At 44.5% G+C, this 16,665-nt stretch overlaps 1 pseudogene; it reads right to left on the bottom strand.

The window, feature by feature from the left end:
- Positions 1 to 5,047: 5,047 nt before the first annotated feature.
- Positions 5,048 to 7,395, bottom strand: LOC141271477 (uncharacterized; annotated as a pseudogene).
- Between the last annotated feature and the right edge of the window lie 9,270 nt (positions 7,396 to 16,665).

A 16,665-nucleotide genomic window follows, 5' to 3' on the forward strand; every position in this document is an offset into this window, starting at 1 on the left:
TGCATAGGCTCAGGAGAGTGTACCTGGGGAGAGACGGATTTCTGAAAAGTAGGAGCTAGACGTGGAAACCTCCTCTCACGGGTGACCTCTTTGGCACGCTCCTGGAACCGTAGGTCAATCCGGGTGGCAAGAGTTATTAGGTCATCGAGAGTGGTAGGAATGTCCCGACCGGCAAGTTCATCTTTAATACGGCCGGACAGACCCTCCCAGAAGACGGATACCAGAGCGTCGTTATCCCAGGCCAGCTCCGAGGCAAGGGTACGGAACCGTATGGCATATTGGCCCACGGTGAGACTTCCCTGACGGAGGCGTAGCAGAGATGATGCGGATGAGGTCTTCCGTCCGGGTTCGTCGAAGACTTTCCGGAAAGCCATGAGAAAGGCAGGCAAGTCGGACACCAGGGGGTCTCCTCTCTCCCATAGAGGATTTAGCCAGGCCAGGGCCTCCCCGGTGAGATGGGACATGATGAAGGCAATTTTGGCCCGGTCGGAGTTAAACTGGTGGGACAGGAGTTCAAAGTGCAGGGTGCACTGATTTATGAAGCCCCGAGCCTGGGCAGAGTCGCCTCCGAAGCGAGGAGGTGCAGAAAGCCGGGGTCCGGGGTAGGATACCATGGTATTGGTGGGCAGCGGAGCTGCCGGGTTGCGAGTCATGGCACTGGCGGTGGTTGCTGGTGGAGCAGCCAGAGTGTCCAGGCGAGAATTGACATTCCGCAGGTGACCCAGGATGGACTCCTGTTGGGACCTCTGACGGGACAGTTCATGACAGAGGTCCGAGAGCGAGGGAGCTTGGGTACCACCGGGTTCCATGGCCCGAGCAAACTGTAACGGGTCTGGGAGGCGGAACCTCTGAGCTACTATACAAGGGGGCGGTCCTTGTAAGGGAGCGGGTGGCGACCAGGGTAGACGGGCAGGCAGTCACAGCAGGTGACTGGGACAGTCTCTGAATGAACGGACAGGAGGTCACAGCAAGTGACCGGGGCAGTCTCTGGATGAACGGGCAGGAGGTCACGGCAAGTGACCGAGGCAGTCTCTGGATGAACGGGCAGGAGGTCACGGCAAGTGACCGGGGCAGTCTCTGGATGAACGGGCAGGAGGTCACGGCAAGTGACCGGGGCAGTCTCTGGATGAACGGGCAGGAGGTCACGGCAAGTGACCGGGGCAGTCTCTGGGTAAAGGATTGGTACGACCTGTGGCGGCAGATGATAGACGTGAGCTCCCAGGTGAGCAGGCGAGAGTCTCTGGATAATCGGGTGGTCACAGCATGTGACGGCGGAGCCTCCAGGAAGACCAACAGACAGGTAGCAGATGAGCGCTCCCAGGTGAGCGGGCAAGAGTCTCTGGAATAGCAGGTGGTCACAGCACGTGACGGCGGAGCCTCCAGGTAGGCAAGCAGGCAGGTAGCGGAGGAGCGCTCCCAGGTGAGCGGGCAGGAGTCTCTGGAATAGCAGGTGGTCACAGCACGTGACGGCGGAGTCTCCAGGAAGGCTAGCAGGCAGGTAGCAGATGTGCGCTCCCAGGTGAGCGGGCAGGAGTCTCTGGAATAGCAGGTGGTCACAGCACGTGACGGCAGAGCCTCCAGGAAGGCTAGCAGGTAGGTAGCAGATGTGCGCTCCCAGGTGAGCGGCCAAGCTGGTCCATAGACAGACTGACAGGAGTAGGAAGGCAGACCGTCGGACCTCAGGCTAGCAAGCAGGTAGCAGGAATATCAGTCAGGAAACAGACAGCAAACTGGCAGGACTCTGGCAGGAATCAGGCAGGTAACTGGCAACGGGACCTGAGGGCTGAAGCAGAGTAGTGAACAGTGCAACAACATTGCTCGGGCACCTCCATTTTGGAGGAGGTGCCTTATATATGGTGAAGTCCTCCGGCCATTGGCCGGGGACTCCTTAGGACGGCGCGCGCGGCCCCTTTAAGAGGGCGGGAGCGCGCGCGCGCGCGCCCTAAGCACAGTGGCCGGGAAGGAGCGCGCGCTGCCAGCAGAGCGGGAGGAGGACGCCGGGCTCGGAGCAGAGAGGTGAGGGGAACAGCGTCCCTGCCTAGCAGAGGGCAGGGACGCCGACGCTACAATGGTCTCCTCATCCCCCAATTCTGGTATGCATGGCACCCTTCACCCCCCCAATCCTGGTATGTATGGCCCCCCTCATACACCCAATCCTGGTATGTATGGCCCCCCTCATCCTCCAATCATGGTATGTATGGCCCCCTCACCCCCCCCAATCCTGGTATGTATGGCCCCCCTCATCCCCCCAATCCTGGTATGTATGGCCTCCTCATCCCCCAATCGTGGTATGTATGGCCTCCTCATCCCCCAATCCTGGTATGTATGGCCTCCTCATCCCCCAATCCTGGTATGTATGGCCTCCTCATCCCCCAATCCTGGTATGTATGGGCCCCCTCATCCCCCAATCCTGGTATGCATGGCCCCCTCATCCCCCAATCCTGGTATGCGTGGCCCCCTCATCCCCCAATCCTTCTGTGTGTGGCCCCCTCATCCCCCAATCGTGGTATGTATGGCCTCCTCATCCCCCAATCCTGATATGAATGGCCTCCTCATCCCCCAATCCAGGTACGTATGGCCTCCTCATCCCCCAATCCTTGTATGTGTGGGCCCCCTCATCCCCCAATCCTAGTATGTATGGCTCCCTCATCCCCCAATCTGGGTATTTATGGCCTCCTCATCCCCCAATCCTGGTATGTATGGCCTCCTCATCCCCCAATCCTGGTATGTATGGGCCCCCTCATCCCCCAATCCTGGTTTGCGTGGCCCCCTCATCCCCCAATCCTTCTGTGTGTGGCCCCCTCATCCCCCAATCCTGGTATGTATAGCCTCCTCATCCCCCAATCCTGGTATGTGTGGGCCCCCTCATCCCCCAATCCTGGTATGTGTGGGCCCCCTCATCCCCCAATCCTGGTATGCGTGGCCCCCTCATCCCCCAATCCTGGTATGTGTGGCCCCCTCATTCCCCAATCCTGGTATTTGTGACCCAATCACTTTACACATAAAAAAAAATAAAAACTTATACTCGCCTTCCTTCCTCACCTCTGCTCCAGCTCTGCTGTGTCCTGTCTGCCAGCAGCTCATGTCGGCATCTGAGCAGCACACGCTCTCAGAGGCTGAGGTGAGCTGCCAGCACATTCACTCTTCTCCACGCTGAGACTATGTGCGTGAAGAAGAGTGAATATACTTTCTCTTTAGTAGCGAGAAGAGAGAATATTCATGTCCGTTTAGCAGCGGACACATGTAGTAGCTGCAGCAGCAGTTACTGCCTGTGCCAGCTCCTCCAACGCCGCAACCTCCCTCCCCACCGATATTCACCTATCCTCCTCCTTCCCCCGCTGATATGGGGCCCCACTGGAAGCCACTGAACCGGATCGCTGCTCCGGATCTCCCCGGTTCAGGGAACCTGCTGATTTTCTAACAAGTGGTTCCATCGAACCGGGGAGAAACGGCCGAATCCCACCCCTGAATAGAAGGGACTGTACATAAGGATATCCTGCCCTACTCTCTCCTTCCCCATTATCCTGTAGATTGTAAGGCCACAAGGGCAGGGCCTTCTCCCCTCTGTACCAGTCTGTCATTGTTAGTTTGTTCGCCGTGTTTTATATTTGTATCCTGTATGTAACCTCTTCTCATTTACAGCACCATGGAATCAATGGTGCTCTAAAAATAAATGATTATAATATTATATATTTTTTTCATTTATTATTATTATGTAATTTTTTTTACTTAATTACATTTTTTTCAGGACTGCAATACCCATTTATTCCCAGAAGGGGGAGCTACTTGCAGGTTCTTCCACAAGACTGCTCCAAACCTAACATAGCTTCACCTATAGTCTGGTCTTTGCTTATAAATTATTGGAAAACCTAAATTGTCTTCTAATTTTCTGTTCAAACATTTCTCAATTTGGTCTCCCCAGCAAGTAACAGATGCTGGGAGACAACAATCACTATGTGCAGTGAATACAAGGCTAGAACCCAACCTAAAAAGCCTTGAATGAAATCTGAATTCTATCCTCTTTGCTTGTGTCAGTCTTCACTGCAGTTCTTGCATGCTATTCAAAACTGTGTTATGCGCCCACTTCCAGCCTTGAGGGCACAATTTATTTTCAGTGCAGGGTTTCTTTAAATCCAACCGTGATAATAATAATAATAATTAATAAAATAGAGTCACAAACTTCTAGCACTGCTGACAAAGCTCTTAAATGGACAGTCCACCTTAATTTTTGTGCATTTTCATTTTTCTGGGGTGAGATGGCACATGATTTCATGATAAATATGACTATAATTGATACGTATTAGGTTTAGCAAAATAAATCCTCTAGGGTTCTGTATATGGGAATCACTTACCTTCCATTGTCACAAACAAAGGGAAATAAAGAAAACCACCAATGAACAGATAATACTGGTAACATATCTGTCAGCCATAGTGCGAATTGCTGATAATGTAGTCCAAGGGCTCCCCTCAGTGGAAGGTTTTGTTAATGCAATTAATTCAAATGCTTTTTCAAATGCTTCTCCATTTTCATCCACTCGACTCATGTATTTGGTCTCTATTATAAACATTCAGAAGTACATAAAGGAGACTATTCATGATGGCAGCGGATCATTCAGGATACTCTCAAAGTGTGTTGACAACAGAACAAAGCTTTAATTAGCTATAAACAGGAACAGATATGATCGGCTTTGTGGAATCAGGAATATACATATCTTAAGTGTCTCTGTGCAGCATCAGCAGGCTGCTTCTCCTCTCATGCACAGACACAGGAAACTGAACACAGTCACATGGTCTTTTCTGTGTGTGAGCCTCTGGGAGTTTTTTTTTCTAACTTTATAGACAATACACAAACCTAGCAATAGAACATTTACATACACAGGAATGGAGTTGTTGCACTAAACATATTCCAACACCCCCACTCAATAACTACTTATCCTGTTAGTCCCATTGCGGTTCTGAAGTCCTCAAACTTGGCTCTTGGCAATGGTTTTGTCATACCATCAGCTAACATCTTGTCAATAAACAAACTCTAGTACACCACGTTCTACTAAGTCACGTAAGTGGTGATGTTTAACGTCGATGTGTTTAGTCCTTGCACTAATCTTCTCACTGCTGGCAAGTTTAATACATCCTTGGTTGTCCTCATAGATAACTGTTGGCTGAGCTAGTGGCTTGCCGAAATCTTCCAAAAGTTGTTTCAACCAAATAACTTCTTGACTTACATAAGCAGCTGACACATATTCTGCTTCTGTAGAAGACAATGCGACTGACACTTGTTTTCTGCTGGACCAAGAAATTGAATTTTCTCCTAACTTGAACAAGTAACCACTTGTTGATTTCCAATCACTTGTATCTCCAGCCCAATCTGCATCCACATAACCTCTGAGAGTGAGATCTCCTGATGCAGATATCTTAATATTTAGCCTTTGAGTTTCCTTAAGATATTGTAGAATTCTCTTAGTTGCGTTCCAGCCTCTTTGGCGTGGCTTGCTTACACGTCGGCAGAGAATTCCAACTGCGGCTGTAATATCTGGACGAGTTGTGGTTGCTATATACAGAAGCGCCCCCACTGCTTGTCTGTAACTCTCATTGGTGGGTAGCAGATCTTCTTCTCCTTCCAACTTTAAGTAGGATGGATCCATTGGTGTTGACGCACCTTTGGCTTCTGACAGTTCAAATTGGTTCAGGAAGTGTTCTGACCATATAAGAAAGGCGTCAAGCTGGGATATCTTTGTTTGATCTTTCTGATCTCTCAACTGGAGGTTGACTTGGTTCTTCTGTTTCTTTCTTGCTGGCTTCAGAGCTTATCCAGACTTCAGTGTTTTCTTTTTCAGTGTCTGGGTTTGGCAATTGAGATTCTTGTTCTTGTCTCTTGGCTTGAATAACTGGTGTAACTTCATGGAATTTGAGCGAAACTGAGTTTTCATCAATCACTACGTCTCTGCTGATTGTTACTGTGTTGGTCTCTGGGTGCAAGATTCTGTATCCCTTTTGAGTTTCGCTATGGCCCACCAGGACTCCTTGCTTTACATGATTCCCACTTGGAACATTTTTCTTTGGGAACATACACAAAAGTTTTGCTTCCAAATATCCTTAGGTGCTTCAAGTTAGGCGTCTCACAGTTCCATAGCTCATATGGAGTTTTATTTGTGGCTTTACCTGGCAGTCTGTTTTGAAGATAGCAAGCTGTCGTGATGGCTTCTCCCCAATACGTTGTAGGTAGATTCGCATCAAACAACATACTTCTTCCACTTTCACAGAGAGTGCGGTTCTTTCTCCCTGCAATGCCATTCTGTTCTGGGTTGTATAGGATGGTAGTCTGGAACACGATTCCATTCTTTTTCAAAATGGTTTGCACCTTACCACTTGTATATTCAGTCCCATTATCTGCACTCAGGGCTTTTGGCATTCTTCCAAATTTGTTAAATACTACAGCAAGATATTCTTCAAGTTTCTGTGAAACTTCATCCTTACTGTGAAGCAGGTAGGCGACTGTAAATCTGGAGTAGTCATCAATAAATGTGAGAAAATATCTCTTCTTGCTTGGAGCTTGAACACTCATTGGACCGCAAACATCTGTGTGTATCAAATCCAGTGCCTGTGCAGATCTAGTGGTGCTTACTTTAGGAAAGGATTTTCTGGACATTTTCCCTATAAGACAGCTAGTGCACTTCATCATTTGACTACATTGCTTGATTTCCACACCATTTGCAAGTTGACCTAGCTTCCTTATTGCTTCTGGGTCTCTGTGCCCAAGACGTCTGTGCCATATATGGATACAGTTCTTATGCAGATCTTAAACCCAAAAAGAGAGAAATGTAGCCAAAATATCAGCTATGCTTGTACTTAGCACAAGTCCCCAAAAGAGTAGCCAGAGAAAAAGCTCTTAATGAAAATATATATTTATTGAGCTATAAATAGAAAGGATAAAACATTATATTAAATAGGTGTTGGTTAATGTGAGAGATATGACCAATTTGGCATGTGGAAAACACCAGGGAGAAACAAGACCATATCACTCATGGCAAAAAATCCACAATACCCATAGGGAAAATAATAACTGCTGCACCAATATATATATATATAGATAGAAAAAGTTTGCAGAGGGAATAATTGGCAGGTTACGATTTAGATTAGACACTATGATATGAACAAATCATAGTATCACATGTAGAAGATATTCTGATGATGGTAGCAGAGCCTATAAATAAGGGGCATATATAATCTGCTGATACAGCTACTGCCAATAAGTCCCTGTGCATAAGATCAAAAGGTGCCCTATTCTAAACATGCATTCAATTAAATCCATGTGGGGTACATGCATGAACTGGGGCCTATAAGCCTGTTTTGTTAACATGTTCACATGTATGACAGTATTAAATTACCTTGTGACATGTTAGTTGCGGTATGTAGATGCTGTCAGGAGGGACAGATCTTGTCTAGCACTGTACACTCTTTCTTTGCATTTTAGCTGATAAAGTTCATTTTCGATTTTTCCTTCTGCAAGAGTGTGAGCGTTCTTTGATATAATGCAGCTGTTGTCTTTCAAAGTAACTACATTGCCTTTTTGAGTAAGCTTCTTTACTGACAGAAGATTTCTTTCAAGACTGGGAACATAGAGAACATCCTTTACTGGGATCTTTCTGCTTTGTGCTGAGGAAACTGAACAGTGAAGATAGCCGTCTCCTACTCCTTCTGAAGTCATACATTGACCATTAGCTAAGATGACCTTTTCTGACTTGCTTTCATCAAGGTCAGTGAAGAAATCATTGTTATTCGTCATATGGCTGCTAGCACCAGAGTCTATACACCACATATGCTTTGCAGATGAGCCTGTACTGGTATTAAATGCAGTTTCAACACATGCACACTTTTCCTCTACAGCTGTTTTCACATTTTGATCACTGTTCTGCTTTTTAAGCTGGCTCATTCTTGCTTTCCAAATTCTGCAGTCTGCTTTAAGGTGGCCGGGCTTTCTACAGACAAGACATTCACAAGTTTCCATTAGATTGCTCTTATTTTTAGGTCCTGTGTCTTTAATGCTGTTTCTGCTCTAGATTTATTACTGCTGCTTACATTGTGTGGTTTTCGCTTGAATTCATCTACATGCTTGCCTTTGACATATTCTAGTGTAAGCTCATCATCTGGCTGTGCATCTAGTGCAGTGGCAAGTGTGTCATAACTTTATTCTGGAAGACCACTTAATAGTAGTGCAGCAACATGAAAGTCTTTAATTTCTTCTCCAATGCCCCTGAGACACTCCACAATCTCTAGGGTGTTTCTTATATAGTCCTGCATATTCTGCCCATCACTTAGCTTAGACTGATACAGTTTTCTCAAGAGATAAAGCTTATTGCTGAGATTTGATCTTTCATGCACTTTCTGTAATTCATCCCACATCTCTTTTGCAGTTGCACATTTGCATATATGCACAATCTGATCATCATCTACACTGAGGGAGACAGTGCTTTGTGCTTCCTGATCCTTCTGTAGCCAATCATCTGGTAATGGATGAGGCACTTGTTCCTGCGTATATTTCCACTTACCTGCTCTTATGAGCAGCATTTTCACCTTAAATTTCCAAGATTGATAATTCTGATTGGTGAGACTTTGCACTGAGAACTTGCAGTGATCCCTGCTTGTGGACATCTTCTCTGTTTCTCTGTGCTGCTTTTGGTTTGGACTTCTGTTGCAGTATTACTCTTCTGTGTAACTCCTGGGGTTCTGTGTCACGCTGGAGTTCTGTGTCACGCTGGGCCCATAACCTGTTGGCAGCGGATCATTCAGGATACTCTCAAAGCGTATTGACAACAGAACAAAGCTTTAATTAGCTATAAACAGGTACAGATATGATAGGCTTTGTGGAATCAGGAATATACATATCTTAAGTGTCTCTGTGCAGCATCAGCAGGCTGCTTCTCCTCTCATGCACAGACACAGGAAACTGAACACAGTCACATGGTCTTTTCTATGTGTGAGCCTCTGGGAGGTTTTTTTATTTTTTTAACTTTATAGACAATACACAAACCTAGCAATAGAACATTTACATACACAGAAATGGAGTTGTTGCACTAAACATATTCCAACAATTCACCTTTAATCCTATGGGGAAAGGAAGCAACTTAATTCTGTCTTCTTACCCTGACAACTATACATCTGAGTATGGTTGCCCTCATTTATTTCTCCGCTTTTGTTATAAATTATTTTATATGATATACCGACACAAAGTAGCAATCATTTGTGAAGTGTAAATTAAATACTACTTGGTTTTCTAAATATATCAAAAACATAAATCTGAAAACTGACTAAGGCCAGTTTCACACGTCATCGTGTATATACCTCTATTTCCAGACTGGCCGCAGTTCTCCTGACCTGAGTTCAATGCCTAATATGTGTATGAGGCTTCTCAGGTCAGGCGACCATGAACCTCAAATGTATGAAGATAAAGTAATATCTTCCATTATCCAAACTCATATCCCCAAGATTTTTTTTGAGCTGCACCACTTCTCTGGAATGCTCTACCCTAGCAAAATTAGATTAAGTCTTAATGATCACAGTTTGAAAGAGAATTTGTCCCCAGGTTGTTGCCACCTAATATGAGAGCAGTGAAATGTAGAGACAGAGACCCTGATTCCAGCAATGTGTCACTTACTGGGTTGCTTGCTGTAGATTTTCTAAAATCACATTTTTATCAGGAGGAAATTATCACTAGAGGACTAGTAACCCTGCTGTCATGTGGTTATTAATATTCATGAGCTCTGTATAACCCCCCCCCCCCCCCCCAACCAATGATTGGCTGATTTCTGTGTACACTATGCACAGGCAGTAAGCTGACAATCAGTGGTGTGGGTGGGGTTATATAGAGTTCAGCATTCAGAGAACTGGTAGATCTGCAGCAGATGACCACATTAAAAATAAGTAAGGCAAAAAAGAAAGGGATCACCTAACAATAATAAATAAATAAATTTTTTATATAGTAACATAGTTTTTAAGGTTGAAGGAAGACTAAGTCCATCTAGTTCAACCCATAGCCTAACATGTTGATCCAGAGGAAGGCAAAAAAATACCCGTGTGGCAAACACTAAGCTCCACATTGGGGAAAAAAATTCCTTCCCGACTCCATAAGACAATCAGACTAGTTCCCTGGATCAACGCCCTATCAAGGAATCTAGTATATATAACCTGTAATATACTTTTCAAGAAAGGCATCCAGGCCCTTCTTAAATATTAGTAGTGAATCACTCATTACCACATCATGCGGTAGAGTTCCATAGTCTCACTGCTCTTACAGTAAAGAATCCCCGTCTGTGATTAGGATTAAACCTTCTTTCCTCCAGACGTAGAAGATGCCCCCTTGTCCCCGTCTCAGGCCTCAGAGTAAAAAGATCAGTAGAAAGGTCTTTGTACTGTCCCCTCATATACTTGTACATAGCAATAAGATCACCCCTAAGCCTTCTTTTTTCCACAGTAAATAACCCCAAGTGTAATAACCTGTCTTGGTATTGCAGACCCCCCAGTCCTCTAATAACCTTGGTCGCTCTTCTCTGCACCCTCTCTAGTTCAGCTATGTCTTTCTTATACACTGGAGACCAGAACTGAACACAGTATTCTAAGTGTGGTCGCACTAGTGACTTGTATAGAGGTAAAATTCTGTTCTCCTCATGAGCATATATGCCTCTTTTAATGCATCCCATTATTTTATTTGCCTTTGCAGCAGCTGCCTGACACTGGCCACTAAACGTGAGCTTGTCGTCCACCAATACACCCAGGTCTTTTTCAGTTACAGTTTTGCCCAGTGTTTTACAATTAAGCATATAATTATACATTTTATTTCCTCTGCCCAAGAGCATTACCTTACATTTATCCCCATTAAAGCTCATTTGCCATTTATCAGCTCAAGCTTCTAGTTTACATAGATCCTCCTGTAATATAAAATTGTCCTCCTCTGTATTGATTACCCTGCAGAGTTTAGTGTCATCTGCAAATATTGAAATATTACTCTGTATGCCCCCTACAAGGTCATTAATAAATATGTTAAAAAGAAGGGGGCCCAATACTGACCCCTGTGGTACCCCACTGTTAACTGAGACCCAGTCTGAGTGTTTTCCATTAATAACCACCCTTTGTTTCCTATCACTGAGCCAATTCTTAACCCACATACATATATTTTCCCCTATCCCCATTGTTCTCATTTTATGTATCAACCTTTTGTGTGGAACCGTATCAAAAGCTTTTGAAAAGTCCATATACACAACATCCACTGCATTTCCTTGGTCCAGTCCAGAACTTGCCTCCTCATAAAAACTGATCAGATTAGTTTGACAGGAACGGTCCCTCGTAAACCCATGTTGATACTGGGTCATGAGGTTATTCTTCTTCAGATACTCTAGTATAGCATCTCTTAGGAAACCCTCCAGGATTTTACCCACAGTAGAGGTTAAGCTTACTGACCTATAATTTCCAAGTTTAGTTTTTGTCCCCTTTTTGAATATTGGCACCACATTTGCTATACGCCAGTCCTGTGGTACAGACCCTGTTATTATGGAATCTTTAAAGATTAAAAATAATGGTCTATCTATGACGTTACTTAATTCCTGCAGTACTCGCGGGTGTATTCCATCCGGGCCCGGGGATTTGTCAACTTTAGTGATTTTTAGACCCCGCCGTACTTCCTGCTGGGTTAAGCAAGTGACATTTAATGGAGAATTTTTGTTATCACTAATCATGTTTTCTGTCATGCGATTTTCTTGTGTAAATACGGTTGAAAAAAAATCATTTAGCATATTGGCTTTTTCCTCATCCTCATCCACCATTTCACCCAGACTATTTTTAAAGGGGCCAACACTATCATTTTTTAGTTTTTTACTATTTATGTAGTTAAAGAATATTTTGGGGTTATTTTTACTTTCTCTGGCAATGATTCTCTCTGCCTCAATCTTTGCTGCCTTGATTTGGTTTTTACAGAATTTATTTAATTTTCTATATTTATTTAATGCCTCATCACTACCTACTTGCTTTTTACTTCTCTAAATGCTTTCTTTTTGTCACTTATTGTGCCCCTTATAGCTCTATTTAGCCATAGTGGTTTCCTCCTATTTCTAGCATGTTTATTCCCATAGGGTATATATTGTGCACAGGTTCTATTCAGGATGCTAATAAATGTCTCCCATTTGCTTTGTGTAGCTTTATGTCTCAGGATATAGTCCCAGTTTATTGCACTAAGATCATCTCTCAACCGTTGGAAATTTGCCTTCCTGAAGTTTAGTGTCCTTGTAACCCCTCTACTACACATATAAATAAATTTATCGGTATTATATTGCTCACCCATAGAGTATTACGTGCTCCTAGGTATATTTAGGTGGTAAATAATCCTCCAAAAACTTGTTACAAAATTTATCAGTATTATATTGCTCACCCATAGAACATTCTGTGGTCTGGAGTGCATTTCCTTGGTATATAACCCTAAAAAAACTTGTTCAAAATTTATGGGTATTATATTGCTCATCCATCTTCTTGGGTAGATTTCGTTGGATATATAAGCCTCAAAAAACTTGTTCACAATTTATCGTTATTAGCGTATTTTTTGGACTAGAAGATGCACTCCCCCCCCCCAAAATTTGGGAGGAAAATGGGGGGGTGCATCTTATAGTCCGAATGCAGGCTTACCGGGGGGTTGAGGCGGTGGTGGTCCCTTCCTCAGGAAGCCAGCGGTGTCAGAAGTGTGGCGATGCTGCAGACCCAGTATCGGTGGTGAGCAGAGCGGAGTGCATCAGTGCTTTCTCAGCGCCCACTTTCTTGAAGCCGTGGGCCGCACGTGCGCAAATTGGGACATGACAATTTGAACAGAATGTGTATGAGACCCTCCTTTATTTTATTTCTGCTGGAAAAAAGTTTTGCTTTTCCATTGGCTCCCATTATACTCGTTACTCATAACGAGCATTCGAGTATTAGGAATTGCTCGGTTCAAGCAACAAGCACCCGAGCATTTTAGTGCTCGCTCATCTCTGATGATTATGTCATCTAGATATATCAAAGTGGCTTCTAAGTTCAGATCCACCAAGCAACTTTTCATCAAACGCTGAAAGGTTCCTGGTGCATTTGTCAGTCCGAAAGGCATCCGGTTGAACTCAAACAGGCCCATAGGGCGGACAAAGGCTGTCTTCGGGCGGTCTTTCACAGCCACCGGGACTTGCCAGTAGGCTAAATCGAGGGAGGAGAAATACTTGGCTTTGCCCGATGCGGATAGGGACTCCTCGATTCTGGACAAGGGATAGGAGTTCTGTACAGTACACGCATTTAGCCTCTGGTAGTCCACACAGAACCTCAGGGTACCGTACTTTTTCCGAACTAACACGATGGAGGCCGCCCAGGTACTCTGGCTCTCGCGGATCAAGCCATTGCACAGCATGTGGGCCAGCAGTTCTTTCACCTCCTGGTACATTTGAGGTGGGATCTGCCGATACCTCTCTTGAATGGGAGCAGTGGTTCCTGTAGTGATCTCGTGCTGAATAGCCTGAGTGCACTCAAAGTCATCTTCATGTTGTGCAAACACCCCCTCGATATTGCTGTAATAACTGTTCAACCTGTCCAACTTGCCTCGTGGAAAATTTTGTAAGGTTGGCCTCCATCTGTTCTATGAGGTGACATCCAGCCAGTGGTTCACTTCTGTTCTCCTGACTATCGAGCGACACTGGTAAGATCCACGGGTCTCCTCCCTCAGGTGTCAGTCCAATAGCATCAGCTCTGGTGAGATCTTCCGGCATTATACAAACTCGGGCCATTTCTTGTTGGAGCATCAACTATAGACTTGCTCCATATGAGTTTATACAGAACACATGTACTCGTCCCTGTTGCAAGGTGGCCAGGGTGCGAGCAACCAGTTTTTCGGAGATCGTTCTTCTCCCTCTATTGGCTCAATCTGGACAACCACACCCTCTAAGGATACATGGGCCAATACCGGCATAGTGAGTACAGTCTGTCCCACCGGCACTGTGTGTCATTGTGGCTTCGAGCGGTATCAATACTTTGCCAAGATACTGTGAGGCAGCAGGTAACTTCTGAATTTGGCTGACTTGCACAAGTTGCTGAAACACCTTCTTACTGGCAACTAGTATGGCAGTACATAACCATCTGACGGGCCTCCCCGTCAAGAATCAGGAGCTTCTCTACCCAATCCCACAGTGGCACGCTGCTCCCCATGAACTTGGGAAGATTGATGAGCATAGCCCCCAAGGGTATATTTCCCCTGCCAAGCTTGGTCACGGACTGGTCCGACATCTCTGTGTCTGAATTTTGCATCCTGCCAACTACACCAAATGTAATGCAGGAGTCTCGATGCAAGGCACAGAGATCACGAGGCGGAAACAGTCAAAGATTGATATGATTCTATTTATATACAGCAGTAACTTTAAACAATTAGGGTTAGTAACAAAGTACTGCTCTTGCTAAAGTTTCACAACTAGAAATTAATATTGCTGGCGCCTCCCTCTCAGACACACCAGGTATTTATACACCCAGGCCAGGGAGCTAATTAGCCAGACGGAGGTAGCCGCTGGGTCCTAGAGACAGCCAGCCTCTAAGAAGATATCTGTAATGCCAAAAGTACAGATCTCCTGCAACCAACTGCAGGGTGACTGTCACCTCTGACACACCCGTGACACCCATCTTCTAATTTTTGGCAGCCCTAGCACTTAGTGCATAGGCATTACAAGTCTAGGAGTACTACTACATGACCATTTGAACAGAATGTGTATGAGGCCCTCCTTTATGTCTAATATAGGGTGTATCGGAGTCCCTCCTACTTCTAATTTTTGGCAGTACTTGCATTTTTTGCATAGGCTTTGTGAGACCCTCCTTCATAAATTAAACAGTATGTGTCTGACCATGTCACACACACCATATGCCAAGATAAGGTAGTAAAATGTTAAAATTACCGGTGACTACCGGTGGGTGTAGTTTTAGTTCCCCCCTCTACTATGTCATATACTAAAGTTATAGGCAAGAGATGGCCCGGCTATTAAGGGGTGGAGGAGGTGGGCTTTTTTTTTTTCTCTTTTTAATTTTGACTTATACACAAGTCATTATACAGGAAAGATGTTTCCTAACATTTTTTTCCTATAAAATTAATTTTAGCTTTGGTTTTGTATGTTTTATTGTCAGTCCGTAAAAGTGGAGTAATGCTCTGTCAATATTTATCCCAGCAGCGACCTGAGAGTCAGAGATGCATCCAGGCATCTTCCCCATACTGTTCCCATTCCATTTGAGGGCTGTTGTTTCCATCCATTTCAGCGATTTTCCTGCCTCTCCAGCCGTCTTGTTAGGGTCTTCCAGAAAAATGCTTGAGTTTCCCATTGACTTCCATTATACTCGAGTCGAGCCCGTTAAAAGCTACAGGAAGCGACTAGAGGCTGTTATTTTTGCAAAAGGAGGATCTACTAAATATTAATGTCACTTTTCTGGTGAGGTGCCCATACTTATGCACCTGTCAAATTTTGTTTGAATGCAGATTGCACATTTTCTGTTAGTACAATAAACCTCATTTCAAGGCAGAAACATTACTGTGTCCAACAGTTATTACATATATCAAACTGAAATAGCTGTTGCAAAAACACCAATTTTTATAAAACATTAAGCTTAAGATTAATAGGGGTGCCCAAACTTTTTCATATAACTGTAGGTTGAAAAAAAGACCTAGGTCCACCAAGTTCAACCTTTTTCTACCAATTATAAATTCTTTGACACTAAATTATCTATAACCCACAATACCATTTTTGCTGAGGAAACCATCCTGCCCTTTTTTAAAAGCTGTTATGATATCTGCCAGTACTACCTTTTTGGCAAGGCATTCCAGAGCCTTAGGGCTCTAACGGTAAGGAACCCTTTCCTATTTAGCAGAATCGCCTTTCTTCCACCTGTAGTGAGTGCCGCTTAGTCCTTTGTATGGTCTTTGGAAGGAATAAGTCATGTACCCGTCCTTTGTGTTGACCACACATGTATTTATACATATAAGTGAAATCTCCTCTGAGATGTCTTTTTTCTAAGCTAAGCAAGCCCAACTTTTCCAATCTCTCCTCATATAAGAAGCCTTCAATCCCTTGTAATAATCTAGTTGCTGCCTTTGAACAGACTCTAATTTTCGAATATCCTTTTTAAAATGTGGAGGCCAAAACTGGATCCCATATTCTAGATGTGGTTCTGTTAACCATAAAGAAATTTCTTCCAGGAGGTTCTGTTATGTCCATCTGAATACCACTTCGCCTCAGATGCCAGCAAGGTGGAGGTGGGTACTGCTATGGGCTGGGATTATTAAAGATGAGCTAGTTCGACCTTTTCGGTCTGAAGATGGACTCAAAGTCAACTCTCAAACCTACTGCCAGTTTTTAGAAGACATCTTCTTCAAGCAGTGGTAAATGAAAAAGTCTGCATCTTTCAAGAAAACCATGATTTTTATGCAGGACAATGCTCCATCGTAGCATTGAAGTCTCCACTGCTCGACTGCCAGTAAAGGCCTTAAAGATGAAAGAATAATGACATGGCCCTGTCCTCACCTGACCTAAACCCTACTGAGAACTTGTGGGGTCTTCTTAACTTTGAGATTTACGGTGAAGAAAAACAGTCCCCTCTCTGAACAGTGTCTGGGGCTGTGGTTGGTGCGGCCCAAAAAGT

This window comes from Phyllobates terribilis, unplaced genomic scaffold (genome assembly GCF_046119375.1).
Source record: "Phyllobates terribilis strain yellow unplaced genomic scaffold, ASM4611937v1 Scaffold_5__5_contigs__length_657084704, whole genome shotgun sequence".
Taxonomy (NCBI): domain Eukaryota; kingdom Metazoa; phylum Chordata; class Amphibia; order Anura; family Dendrobatidae; genus Phyllobates; species Phyllobates terribilis.